The sequence below is a fragment of the Papilio polytes genome, unplaced genomic scaffold, assembly GCF_000836215.1.
Source record: "Papilio polytes unplaced genomic scaffold, Ppol_1.0 DF822067.1, whole genome shotgun sequence".
In the NCBI taxonomy this organism is placed as follows: domain Eukaryota; kingdom Metazoa; phylum Arthropoda; class Insecta; order Lepidoptera; family Papilionidae; genus Papilio; species Papilio polytes.
Window position 1 is genome coordinate 6,321,293 of NW_013527137.1, and position 14,448 is coordinate 6,335,740.

The 14,448-nt window shown below is 32.1% G+C and overlaps 1 non-coding gene across 1 annotated transcript; it reads left to right on the top strand.

Annotated features, from left to right (window-relative positions):
- Positions 1-11,115: 11,115 nt before the first annotated feature.
- Positions 11,116-11,187, top strand: Trnaq-cug. The gene has a single exon. It is a non-coding gene; the product is annotated as a tRNA-Gln (tRNA).
- The last annotated feature ends 3,261 nt before the right edge of the window (positions 11,188-14,448 follow it).

Below are 14,448 nucleotides of genomic sequence, written 5' to 3' on the forward strand. Positions count from 1 at the left end.
AAATATAATTACTTTGACAAACTCTGTGGTCGTGCGGCTATTTAGGCTTGTATATCGTTAAATACAATTCAATACTGAGATAAGATTTGATGAATTATTCTAAGCTGAATGGAATTAAATCTGTCTAATCTATACTTATACTATTACACTATACTATTATAATAAAGCGTAAACACACACTTCTTTGTTACCAAGATGTCAGCAATTACAGCATATTTTTTAATAATTCTTTTTTTGTTAAAAAGCCCTGCACTTGCGTCACGCTTTAAGTTATATATTTTCACGTCATTAAACTAAATATTTTGGTTAAAAACCCTAAAGTGGGAAAGAGACCATAAGTTGCTGCCAACATCAAGGAAGCAAGGTTATCATCATGTCATGTCATTTTGACATTTGTAATTGATAGTTTGACAAATGTAAACAATAAAATAAATTTTTCATAATTTCATGCAGATAAAGTTGCACGGGAACAGCTCTGTTTTTAATATTTACAATTTATCTAACGAGCGACGAGCGGCCGATTATTTTTCTCAACATCCAATATTCTTTTACAATAAATGTATTCTATCGCATTTAGAAGGATCAACAACTTCCTTTATGAGGATAAAACTTATGAAACAATAAGCGAGTTATTGACCAACTTCAAAGAATAAACTCGATATGAACTCGCTTCCATTCGTCCGTTCAGTGGCCAGTTGTTATAAGTTTTCTTAGAAGACTTGACTATTACAATTACAAGTATGCAATAATAATAATATAATCTATATCTGTACGAGTACTAATATAATAAAGCATAAACACACACTACTTCGTGGCGTAGGATGTCAGCAATCACAGCATATTTTTGAATAATTCTTTTATACGAGTAAGAAGCCCTACACTTACGACACGCTTTAGGCTATACATTATCATGCTATTAAATTTAGAGGGTTAATAAATTGGAAAAAACTACATGTGAGAAAAAGACCATAAACTACAAGCTGCCAACATTAAAGAAGTCAGGTTATTATAGTAACGGTAATTTTGACACTTGATATCGAGGATTTAAAAATGTAAACAATAAAGTAAAGTTTTTTTTTAATTTCATGCTGATGAAGAAACATGGGAACAGCTAGTAACTTATACGACAGTTCACTAACTTACACACACTTAACTCAGACTTTAAGAACTTTTTAACTTAGTAAGTATTTAAGTTAATCCTCAATTTCAAATTGAGGTTGTTTATCAAAGTCAGTTGCTTGCTATGAATTAAATATTAAGGCTCTTCGGAAACTAAAAAGCGCTTACAGTTTAAAATCTGGAAGTAATGCTCGAATGTGTGACATAAATCTCTGATAGATTAGTGATACTTTCTGTTATAAATTGGCTCAGACGATGAATTTATGTACGCTTCATAACATCATATATTGGAGTAGGACAACACGCGCCAGTAGCGCACTTACATACAAGCTACTGGCACGTGACAACGACAGGAATGTGTAAACCCTAACTTGTATCAGCATGCTAGACAGTAACAATAACAGACAGGAGGTTAAGAAGGTTGCATTAGCAAACAGGCATGTTAGCAACTACTCTATGATACTGAGATGTGTACCGCCCTTTTTTATATTATAAAGTGGCAAACGAGCAAGCTTCCACCTGAATCACACATTCGCAAAAGCGGATGCGTTGCCTAGTTGATCGTCGGAGCACAGGACACAGGACACAGGACGGAGAACAGGATATTTCCCCTTCCTAACCCCTCCTCCATCGTCAAATCCACGTTCCGTTCCTATTCTTGTCTTAAAAAAGTAGGGAAGTAAAACCGAGTAAAGTAGGGGTTTCGGCATCACACTCATCAGACGAAACGTGGAATTGCTCCCACATCACGCCTGTCTTTGTGGTCGTGGTATTTCACCGGGCGAGTCGACCCATTCGTGCGATAATGTCAAAGTCGGCTCTACCACTGTTAAAAACCCTAAATCCAGGCACAAACATTAAATGTCAATTGCCCAATTTTAACTGAATGAAACATTTAAAACCGAACAATTAATACTGAAGGTGTCATTTTTACATACAACAGTAGATATCGTTTACATCCTTAAAAGTATTTCCTACTTTACCAAAGCCATTAACAGAAGTTCCATAAATCAAATGTCATGGGAACGTTTCGCTTTGTGAAACTTTTATAGCATTGTGAATGAACACTTCGATATCATTCTTGTCCTTGTTTTGTACAAACAACAATGCTTGTCACTGTTAGTAAATATGTTACCTTTTTAAGATGCTTTTAAAAACTCCGCATGAGTGCTGGAGCTATACTAACGCGGACGAAATTCACTGTAGCAGAACATTTAGTTTAATCTGTTTATCATTTTAATTTGAAATGTAATGGAATGTAGAATTAATAACAATTAGTGTACATTGGAAATTAATTGGAATTCAAACTGATATGTTTTGTAGGCAATTATTGTCAATAACTAATTACGTATTTCACGTTAATTTACAATGGACAATAGGTGAATGGAAAGTGTTTAACTAATCATTTCAAATGTGTAAGGGACCAATTACTACATCAATACTATTAGAATAAAGCGTAAACACACACTTCTTTGTTGCCTAGGATGTCAGCAAAGCATGTTTTCGCATAACTCTTTTTATAATAAGAAGCCCTACACTTACGTCACGCTTTAGGCTATATATTTTCACGCCGTTAAACCTAGGGTAAACATTTTGGATAAAAACCTTAATGTGGGAAAGAGACCATAAGTTGTTGTCAACATCAAGGAAGCAAGGTTGCCATGGTTTGACATCATGTCATGACATTTTGACATTTGCAATTGATAATTTGACAAATGTGAATAATAAAATAAAAATTTTATAATTTTGTGCCGATGAAGTCGCATGGGAACAGCTAGTATACAATAAAATTAGTGTCTGCTTAAATATCAAAACAAAATTTCCGGACTTCGGGAAAATGATGTATTTGCGTTACTGATAACGAAAATCGCATTTTAAAAATATTTGTCTGTGTGTATGTCTGTCCGCAGGCCGCGTTTATTCATAGACAGGCATATTATAGGCTACTTTTTTATCTTAATATTGCGTGGACGAAGTCGCGGGCAATAGCTAGTTTCAAAATAACATTATGAAAGAGAGAATTTTGTTCGCTTGTAATTTTAAATTCTAACATTTTTTTTAATCTCAATCACAAACAAATATAAGTAATATTTGAACTGAGATTTAGTATTCCGAATAATTTTCTAGCGAGCAATTTAACATCAAAGGCTAATAAATTATTTGAGCGTAAAAATTCAAAGCAAAAAATATTCATAAAGAGATCTCGTTTAACATATTATGATACTTTATAAAAAAAAGTCAGTTAAACATTGATACACTTCTTTTATTAAAAAGATAACATAACTCGGACCAGATTGTTTTTATTCAAGTATAAAAGCGTTTAGAGGAATTGTGTATTTCTTTTTCCATTAAGCTTGCAAAATGGTTTTTTAAGTCAATGAAGATTCAATTTCCCGTGAAATATTTATATCTCTAAATATAAACAATCTCGAACATTGAGAAGATTTCCCTTGAGACTAACTTGAGCGAACTGAGAAGTTGCACTCAATACTTCCCGCCGCTTTGACTTTTAAAAGAAAGGACCTGTCAAACGCAATTCCGCTCGACAAAATAACAACTTCTAAAATTCCTTGGATGTGTGCTCTTTTACATAGGTTTGTAAAACCGAATCAGATCGCTTTCATCGCAAACCAACTGAAAATATGTCAGAACCGACATAATTTCAAGTCTAAACAATTTTTAATTAATTATTTATGGCTTACTATACTTTTCTTTATCCGGTGACGGCACCGACCAGTTTCACCGGAAAAAGAAAAGTATACGTGAGTAAGCCGTAAATAATTAATTATAAATGTCTCACGAAAGTTTAAATAATTTAATAAACAATTTTTGACTAAAGAAAAACTAACTAACGTGCTTTATTTAATACGTTTACTCTGTATCAGGCCAATATCGGCCTGGCGCGGTACTTACCTGATGCGGACGACGAAAACTGACCCTCTCGACAATGCGAAACAATAGTTATCTCAGGTGTATACATTATGTTTCCACAAAGTTATAGCAATTTAATCTATCCTAGTGTTGGTGGGTCTAGAAAGACCTGCAACGCACTGGCGGAAATATCATTGGGGGCGCATTAGGGCCCGCCGCCGCACCAGTTGACGAATTATGATTTTGCTTGCCGCAGTAAACGTGTTAAATCATTTTAAACCACAAAACTGCCTCAAGGAGAGTCATTAAGTTACCAAAGAAAATTGTTTTAGTATTGATAATTAAGCGACATTTTAAATAATCATTAAACTATTCAGAGCAGAAAGAATTCTAAAAATAGTGCAATAAGAATTAATAAGCATTGATTTATTATTACCATAATTTATCGCAATTTTGCATGTTTTACTCTTTTTTTACTACATTTGTTAAGTTAGTTTACGTTATAATTATAGCTAGATATGTTGCGTCTAATGATGTACAACTAGTATTATATTTAATTCACTGAGCTGGGTCTCCGCGACACAGGCTGTGCCTAGTGCGAGGACCCTGGGTTAATTTTCTGTAACCATTTTTTGTTAAATAAATGAATTTATTTATTATTTATTATTATTCTTAGTACTGCAGAAGTTTGTAGCCGATTTGCCAAAGCACAGTTCCTCGCTTTAACTGAAGCTCTATACAAATAGTTTAACGTCGCTGCTTACATTTACCTGATAATACAAATTAATAGAACAGGTAAATTGCTAGATAAATATTTACAAATGCACTGCCGTGTATTTCTATTTGAACTGGAATTACAAACTGAAATTCCGTACAAACCACACAAATCCAATATTGATCTAATCCATTATGATGTAAGCGTCAGTTTTCACTGTTCTAATATCTCGATAATTCCTTGAATCAGTTTTAAAGATGAAAACCCATTTGTGATTTTAAAAAACCAACGTCACTGTAATTGTGACAATATGTATACAGGGTGTCCATTAATAAATGGACAATCCTGAAACCTGAAAAAAAAACCTGAAAGAAAATTAATTGAAATATTTACTACTTAAAAGTAATCTAAATAGGCTAATGTCGAAGAGCTTCGACCAACACCTCAAGAAGCTCTCGCTAGACAATTGGATTAAGGGCCCGATTCAAAAGGCGGTTATTTTAGAAACCGCACGCATAGTGAGGAGGTTCCTGTCTCTGCAGCCCTGACCACTGGTAGCTTGAGTTTAGATTTCGCAGCCGGTAGTGCTCTATTTTTTATATAATATGTTTTATTTTATTTTTATACAAATCTTGTAAAAAAATAGAGAATAAGAAATAAAGATATATGATAATCTAAATAGTACTGCTATAATATTAAAAGGCATCTTTTATTATTGTTTTTTTTTTTATAAAAAACCAGTTAATTTATTTTATATGCCTTATTTATTTAAGCTTGTCCATTAAATAAAGAAAATGAATAAAATACATTTACATTAGACCAAATATTTATTCAGGCTGAGTTTATGTTTACAATGAACACATGAATCGTTGATTGTTTGTTCGTCTTTGTTTGAACGAAGCTTTTATATAAACCGTTTGGTGGAACATTAGACACTAACAAAAATACTTGAAATCTGAAAGAGAGCTTTAAGTATAGTAGAGTATATATTTTATTTGTCTCAATGACCTTTACATTTTTTTTATTGTTTGCAGTATTGGTCTAGATCATGTATTCATTTAATGTTTGTTCTGTAAATTTTATGTTTTTATTGTATTTAGCTGTTCCCGTGCGGCTTCATCCGCATGAAATAATAAAAACCTTTGTCGTTTACGTTTGTCAAATTCTCAATTGCAAATGTCAAAATACTAATTGCTTCTTGATGTTGGCAGCTCGTATCGTATAGTCCCTTTCGCACATTATGATTTTTATCCAAAATATTTAGCCTCTAAGTTTAACGGCGTGAAAATATATAGCCTAAAGCGTGACGTAAGTGTAGGGCTTTTCATAACAAAAAGAATTATCCAAAAATATGCTGTAATTGCTGACAACTTAGACAACAAAGTGTGTGTTTACGCTTTATTATAATAGTATAGATTGAAACTTCTTACTACTTCATTTAATTTTCATTGTAAACAAAAAATGTTTGTTTTATACATAAGCATAGACAATGGAAATCCACTGTTAATATGTTAACTTCAAATTCTAGTGAAAATATAATTTTAAACGATCGTAACCAGCTTTATTCAATTAGCTAACGGAACAAGTAATCTCTGAACTTAATGAAACAAGAATTTGACTTTATAATGAAGTTTGTAAGGCAATATCTTTGAGGGAAGATTACAATGTCCGTCAAAATTTACTCAAATTTCAACAATCACTAGCAATCCTTTCCGAGTTTATTCGTATCCTACGACCCGTTTAACAAACAGATTTCACACTAATATTAAAATATTAAAATTATATTGTGGCATCTTTGTAAAGCATAGTCTAGAAAAACACTTTAGAGTATGTTTTTGTTTTAATACCACGCGATAAGAGTCGCGGGCAAAAGCTAGTTAATAATAATTCTCACTCAGATGTTTCAATATATTTTTTTTACAATTTAACGAAATTTGATTCGCAATAAAAATAGAAAAACGGTCAATCGTTTAAAGTAACATCCAATTTCATATAACAATTTTAGCTTCATGTGAATATTAGTAGACTGAACAAGAATTACATCTTCATCTTAAGACTTTCTAGCAAACTGTTTAGTTCGTAACATTGCTTGTGACAACTGACAAAACATTTCATAAGACCGAATGTTCCGAAAACTTTAAGCTCAATAATCTCTGAAGCACTTCATTGTGAAAGCTCTGAATCCAAACTGAAAAGCTTTTATCAATCTTTGGAAGGAATTCATTATTAATTCAACCAAAAAAGGTCTAATGTAAAAAGTCTACAAGACGTTTTTTAAGTAAAGGTTTAATTGCTTTTTAATAAATCTTCTCTTGAAAAAAGCTTATAAACGTCAACACTGAATAATAATCTTTTTGTACCCAAATTAATTGGTCTGATAAGAATGCTCATTTCAAGACTTAGCGAAAAAACAAAAAGACTTTCGTATTTTATTCGTAATGGAAAATATTTTTCTTTTTATCTATACTATTATAAAAATAACCAAAAGTGAGTATTATATGTGTTCTCCCAGACTATCCTCTACATCTGTACCAAATTTCATCGAAATCCGTTCAGTCGTTAAGACTACAAATTCTAATAAACATCCATCCATCGTAACTTTCGCATTTATAATATTTATATGATAGATTGCGATGATTTCTAGTTATTATGTGTTATATTTACTAATCTTACTAATGTCGTAAATTCGAATGTTTAGATGGATAGATATTACAACTTGTAGCCTAAACTGCTGAACGGATATCAATGATATTTGGCAGAGTTATAGAAAATAGTCTGGAAGAACACATAGACTACTTATTCTACGCGGACGGAGTCGCGGACAAAAGCTAGTGATACATAACATAAGAAACGTCATATAGAGCTAAAGAAGTACTTGACATTCTTATCGGCTGCTGTGTTAAGTGATATCTATACTATTATAATAAAGCGTAAACACACACTTCTATGTTGCCTAAGATGTCAGCAATTACAGCATATTTTTTAATAATTCTTCGTTTAATAAACAGCCCTACACTTACTTCACGCTTTAGGCTATATATTTTCACGCTATTAAACTTAGTTGGTAAATAATTTGGATAAAAAACCTAATGTGGGAAAGAGACCATAAATTGCTGCCAACATCAAGGAAGCAAGATTGCCATGGATTGTCCTCATGTCATGTCATTTTTACATTTGATAAATTGATAAATGTAAACGATAAAATGAAGTTTTTATATATACCTGCGGATAAAGCCGCATGGGAACAGCTAGTAATGAATATAATGTATTAAAAAGTCTATGATTTCGTTAATGGAGCAATTTTCCAATTTGATTTGGTTATACTTCCTATAATTAATTTCTTGTACGTTTTAGTATCTATTATTAGTAATATTGAATACTCGATTATTATTAAACCTGAAAAAATTGAATATTCATAGCGAATAAAAATCCAAACACAACATGGAAGTGACAGATGTAGGCCCTCGTTTATTTTAATGGGGTCACTGCAGAAAGGTTCAGACATCGACAGAAACAAGGGTGCATTATAATTTATGTATAATGTGACTATGCTTAAGATGTAAAGTTATTTATTACTTACTTAGCTTTCGCTCGCGAATTTAAAAAAAAAAGTAAATATATACGCTATGAATTCTTCCAGATTTTGTTTTACATTTTTGCCAAATTTCATCGATATCCGTTCAGCTGTTTTGACTGTAAACTATAATAAACATCAATTCATCCATCCATCCATTTATACATTTACGTTTGTAATATTAGTAAGATTAGAAAAAAATAACTTTTGTTTCTTATCCATTTACAAAGAAACAAGGGACTTAAACTGCATAAATAGAGAACGAGGAATGTCGGTGGCTCAGTTATTTAAGCACTTGTAATCTACAGGTCTTGGGTTCGAATCCCGCCATGTACCAATTTGATTTGCGAATTTTCGAAATTTATATGTACATAATTTACCCGACGTTCTTACGGTGAAGGAAAACATCGCGATGCAACCTGCATAAGTTAAAGGACATGTGTGAAGTTAACCGCAGCCAGCGTCGTTGACCATGGACTTAAACCCCAACTTGGGGAAGGCTCCGAGCCCCTTAGTGATAAATAGTGATTATTAAGTAGCATTTGATAAGTATTGTTTAACCAATGCTTAAAAAGTAAACGGAAACTTGTTGTTTTTCTTTCTTAAAAACAATTCAGAATAAGCTCTTCTAAGCTTTATTTTCATAAAGAAAATGAGCAATTTCAATAAAGATCCAACCCGAGGACAATGTTTAAGAGCTTTAAAGCACTTTTTCCACTCGAACAATTTAACAGAGTAGCTTTAATTAGCACAAGTCACTAATTAATAGAAGTTTCCAGTTAAAAATGATTCGCAAACTAAGAATGAAACTTACTAAGCACGTTTTAACGATTATACTAAGTTAAGCGTTCACATTTATATTAGTAAGATTATGAATGCGTAAATTTATATGGATAGATAGATAGATAGATGTTTTGCTTAAAGTATGCCTTAACTACTGAACGGATATCAATGAAATTTGACATAGAAGTAGAGTCGTATAGGAAAAAATAATAGCCTACTTTCTTGTTTTTAATTCCACGAGGATGGAATTGTAGCTAGTATTTAAATTAATTTGTATTTCATGAGTTATAATTATACTAATACTAGCTGTCGGCCGCGACTCCGTCCGCGTAGAATAAAAAATAACAAAAGTAAGTAGCCTATGTGTTCTTCCAGACTATTCTCTACATCTATACCAAATTTCATCGAAATCCGCTTAACCGTTTTGGCTACAAACTCTAACAAACATCCATCCATCCATCCATCCATCTAAACTTTCGCATTTATAATATTGGTATGATTATAGATGCAAAAGTTTAGATGGATGTTTGTTAGGGTTTGTGTACTAAACGGTTAAATGGAATTCGATGAAATTTAGTTCAAATGTAGATGATACTCCTGAAGAACACATATGTTACTTAATTTTGTTTTTTGAATTCCACGAGGACGGAGTAGCTGGCGAATGGTAGTAAAACATAATATAGTGTAACCATGTGTTAAATAACATGTGAAATTTTACAGTGAATGAAGTTGTGTTTAATTAAAACAACTTCCGGTATTCACTTACTATAAAGCATAAGTTGGAAACTTACGCAAAGTACACCTACAGTTTGTTAATTACGGAGATAATACCAACATGATAAATAAAGGAAGTATTAATTATGTTAGAAATATAGTTACTGGTTTGCTATTAACTTAAAAATTGGTAGATAATAATAAGACTAATACTTCGCCATTGAGCTTGAGTAACTTCAAAAAACCTCCACCGACGCTCTCATTAACTTGTTATTTTATAATTACTTCAATTCCAACAAATACTAGGTAGGAAAAAATCATTTCAATAATAAACGTTCACATTTATAAGTAAGATAATAAATAAAAAAACTTTGCTGCTATAAAACAGATTTTTTTTTCTTAGTCATATAAGTTAAGTTTCGTCAAACTTATCGTTCATTAACTTCAAGCTAAATATTTAATTTTCTATCGAGAATCGTAGACAACTGTAGACTCGTAGACAATCGTAGAGCATCGTAGACAAGTGGTAGACGATGGACTCGAGGGATGATCTCAGTGTTATTTTAAAAGTTTTCTAATAATGTCAACAAGGTTAGTTTATTGCTATTTGTTCAAGTTATTTTACTCTTGTAACTTTAATCTCTACTTGAACACAATTATTTTATCATACGATGTTAGGGTCAAAGCTCTGCGCTCAGTTCTAACAGTTTTAACTAAAAAATCGAACTGTTCTTTTAAAACTGTACATTTGTAGGCAAACATTTAACTACACAGTGTAACTAACAGATAAAATGTTAACTACACACAGTTTTACATGAACAGTCGACATGTCCAGTTGAAATTGAGCGTAAAATTACAAAGAATTTATTTGAAAATAACATTTCTGTTCAACCAGAAAATTAATTAGTGAGAGAACGGTTGACCTTGAATTGACCTCGACCCTATACCCAATGTGTCTGTCACTGACGAACGAGAACAAGTGGGGATGCAACATGAATACGCAGATTTGAGTACATTTTTTCGCAATATACTCGTAATTTAGAAAATTAAATAAGCAAATAAATTAATCATTCTAATCAGAGATTTAGAAGTAAATTTTTACTTTTGAACGTAATTGAATCAAAATTACTTAACACTTTTTTAAGGCTCTTATGGCCAGTTTTCTAGCTACATTTAACCATTCGCGAGGATTTTTGGTTCGATAACCTCATGAAATGCGTGTGTATTTGCTAAATGAAAACGTTTCTCGAAGACGAATAAGCATCTATTCTCTTTGCTTGCTAAGTCAATAAAATCACATTTAATTTAAGTTGTTCTTATTTTACAAATTACTCCATAAGGTTCCATGGTGTAACGGTTAGCACTCTGGACTCTGAATCCAGCGATCCGAGTTCAAATCTCGGTGGAACCTAGCAATTCTTTTACCTTTTTAATTTTATTTTTATTGATTGAATTGTTTTAGATCTATACTATTATAATAAAGCATGAACACACACTACTTTGTGTCGTAAGATCTTTTTGAATAATACTTTCATTAATGAAAAGCTATACACTTACGCTTTAGGCTACGCTACTAAACTTAGGGGGTAAGTAAATTAGAAAAAGCCTTCAAGTGGTAAAGGGACCATAAACTACACGCTACCATACTATTATTGTAACAGTAATTTTGACAGTAGCAATTGAGAATTTGACAAATGTAAACAATAAAATAAAGTTTTTATAATTCTCATGCGAGTGAAGCCGCACGGGAACAGCTAGTCTATATCAATACTAATATGACAGAGAGGAAAGATTTTTGGAATTTTGTGTGTATTGAAATAACTCAAAAATTACTGGGCTGAGTTTAAAAATTCTTTCACCATTCAAAAGCTACGTTCTCAGTGAGATACATAGATATATTTTCTAATTTCACGCAGACGAAGTCGAGAGCAACAGCTAGTTATATATGAAAGCTATTTACTATCTTCATATTAAACGCAAAATCGAGCTTATTTAAAACTTATTAGTCCAATTAAGTTAAAAAGCGATGTTAAATCAAATGTAAACATTGTTTACGGACGAATACGTTCATTATACAAACAGGGGGAGGAATCTTCAAAAGTGGGAGTAGGGAGTTCTTTAATAAAATCTTTCTAGAGGGAGACAGGTTAATATACGTATAGGAAACGAGGATTTATTCACATGACTGTGCTTACAAAATCTCATAAAAAAACTCTTAAATCTATACTAATATAATCGTAAACACACTACTTCGTAGCGTAGGATGTCTGCAATCACAGCATATTTTAGAATAACTATTTCTTTAATAAAAAGCCCTACAGTTATAACACTCTTTAGGCTATATATTTTCACGCTACTAAATATGTTTAGTTTAGTTAATAATTAAATTTGAAAAAAAAACCTTCATGTGGGACCATAAACTACAAGCTACCAACATTTAGGAAGCAAGGTTATCATGGTAACCGATATTATTAACATATATTAAAACGAAATTTATTATTAAGAGCTAGTCAAAACTATGTCACAATTGTTGTGCGATTGTCGATTGTTTCTCAGACCATTCAACTGATAAATTGCACAAATAAAAATCGAGTAGTTTGCACACATTCATATAAGCTCATAGTAATCAAAGAGACACTAAACAGTAAAAGAGACACTAAAAAGACACTAAAAAGCCCTACACTTACGTCACGTTTTAGACTATACATCGTAACGCTATAAATTTAGGGGTAAATGTTTTGGATAAAAACCCTAATCTCGGAAAGAGACTATAAGTTGCTGCCAACATTAAGGCAGCAAGATATCCAAGGTTTGTCATGTCATGTCATTTTGATATTTGCTATTGATAATTTGACAAATGTAAACAATAAAACAGTATTTTCACAATTTCATGCGGATGAGCGACACGGGAATAACTAATACAGCGACTGCATCTCTAATTGCTGAGAATTGATGTCCGTGTGCACGGCACGTGACATGTCGTCGGCGACAATATTGTTACAACTTCTGTCTCAAAGGTAATTGAGAGGTCAGATTGCTAGTTCAGTATACGAATGTAGACTTTGTAATTATGTAGATAAGATCGTCTATTGGAAAGCTATGTACAAGTACATGCTTCATCTATTGTAACCTTATGTATGAAATGTCTTAACTAATTTTAAAAAGTAATATTCGACTCTATTAAGTTTGTTGAATTCATCAATTAACTAGCTTTCGCTTGCGACTTCGTCCGCCTAGAACTAATAAAAAAAATTAAGTATGTCTCTAGAATTTGCTGTACGTCGGAGCCAAATTTACTACAAAAAAATGTTGCATTTGCTCATTTGTCACAAACTAGCTGTTCCCGTGCGGTTTCAGCCACATGTAATTATAAAAACTTTAATTTATTGTTTACATTTGTCAAATTTTCAATTTGAAATGTCAAAATACCTTCCAATGTCAATTTTGCTTCCTTGATGTTGGCAGCAACTTATGGTCTCTTTCCCACATTGGGGATATTTATCCAAAATATTTACCCCGTAAGTTTAATGGCGTGAAAAATATAGCCTAAAACGTGATGTAAGTGTAGGGCTTTTTGTTAAAAAAAGAATTATTCAAAAATATGCCGTAATTTTAATCTTAGGCAACAAAGAAGTGTGTGTTTATACTTTATTATAATAGTATATAACACTTGTAGTGTTTGTATTAATTACATTTACATTAAAACGTAACAAAACGATCAGAAAGTTTTCCATACTAAAGAGATCGATGTTATTATTTGCATTTAATTTAACACGTTTACGTTTCTTTGTAAAACAAATTGAAACTTTTTCTGGTACATTATGTTTTTATGTTACTTTGTTACTACAAAGTTTGCATTTAATGTGTATATTTATGTATTTCTATTGACAAAAATAGTTACTATTGCCAATACTTTTTGCTGATAGATTTTTAAACAAGTAAACGTAACAAAGGAAATCGCACTTTTAAATCAGTTAAGATTAAGGTTGCTGACAATCACAATGGAATTATATCCAAACCATTCACATTTACACTTGTGTTAATACTCTTGTTAGTCAAGAAATAAGCAAAGTAAATCCATAATATCACCATCAACTTGACCTTATCTCTTATGGAGGATCGGCACAGTATGTGCTGCTCTTCCATAGCTATCAGACGTCATATCTGAATACACTCCCTTCTTAAGCATATTCTCTTTCACACAATCCATCCATACTTTCTTCGGTCTTCCTCTTCCTTTGTAGCCATCCACATTCATTTTTAACACTTTCTAAATTTATGTCCCCATCGTCTCGTCGCATAACATGTCCATACCACGCTAACCTTTTGCTTCTCAATTTCTCCACCACTGGCGCTACTTTCAAACTTCCTCTAATGTACACATTCTTAACTTTATCCATTCTTGTCACACCACACATCTATCTTAACATACATCTCAGCCACATGCAATATAAATCCATAATATGTAAATACATAAATAAAATAAAATAAAGTGCAATCCTTATCAACACTACAATTATGAATCATAAAAGTAATTAAACACAAAATAATAATATGTTAATAAGAGAAACTTATTTATTTATTTTTTCTTTTATAGCATAAGGTGGCAAACGAGCAAGCGGCGCGCCGCCAAAATGGCGAAGCGACCGCTGCCCATAAACATCCGCAATTG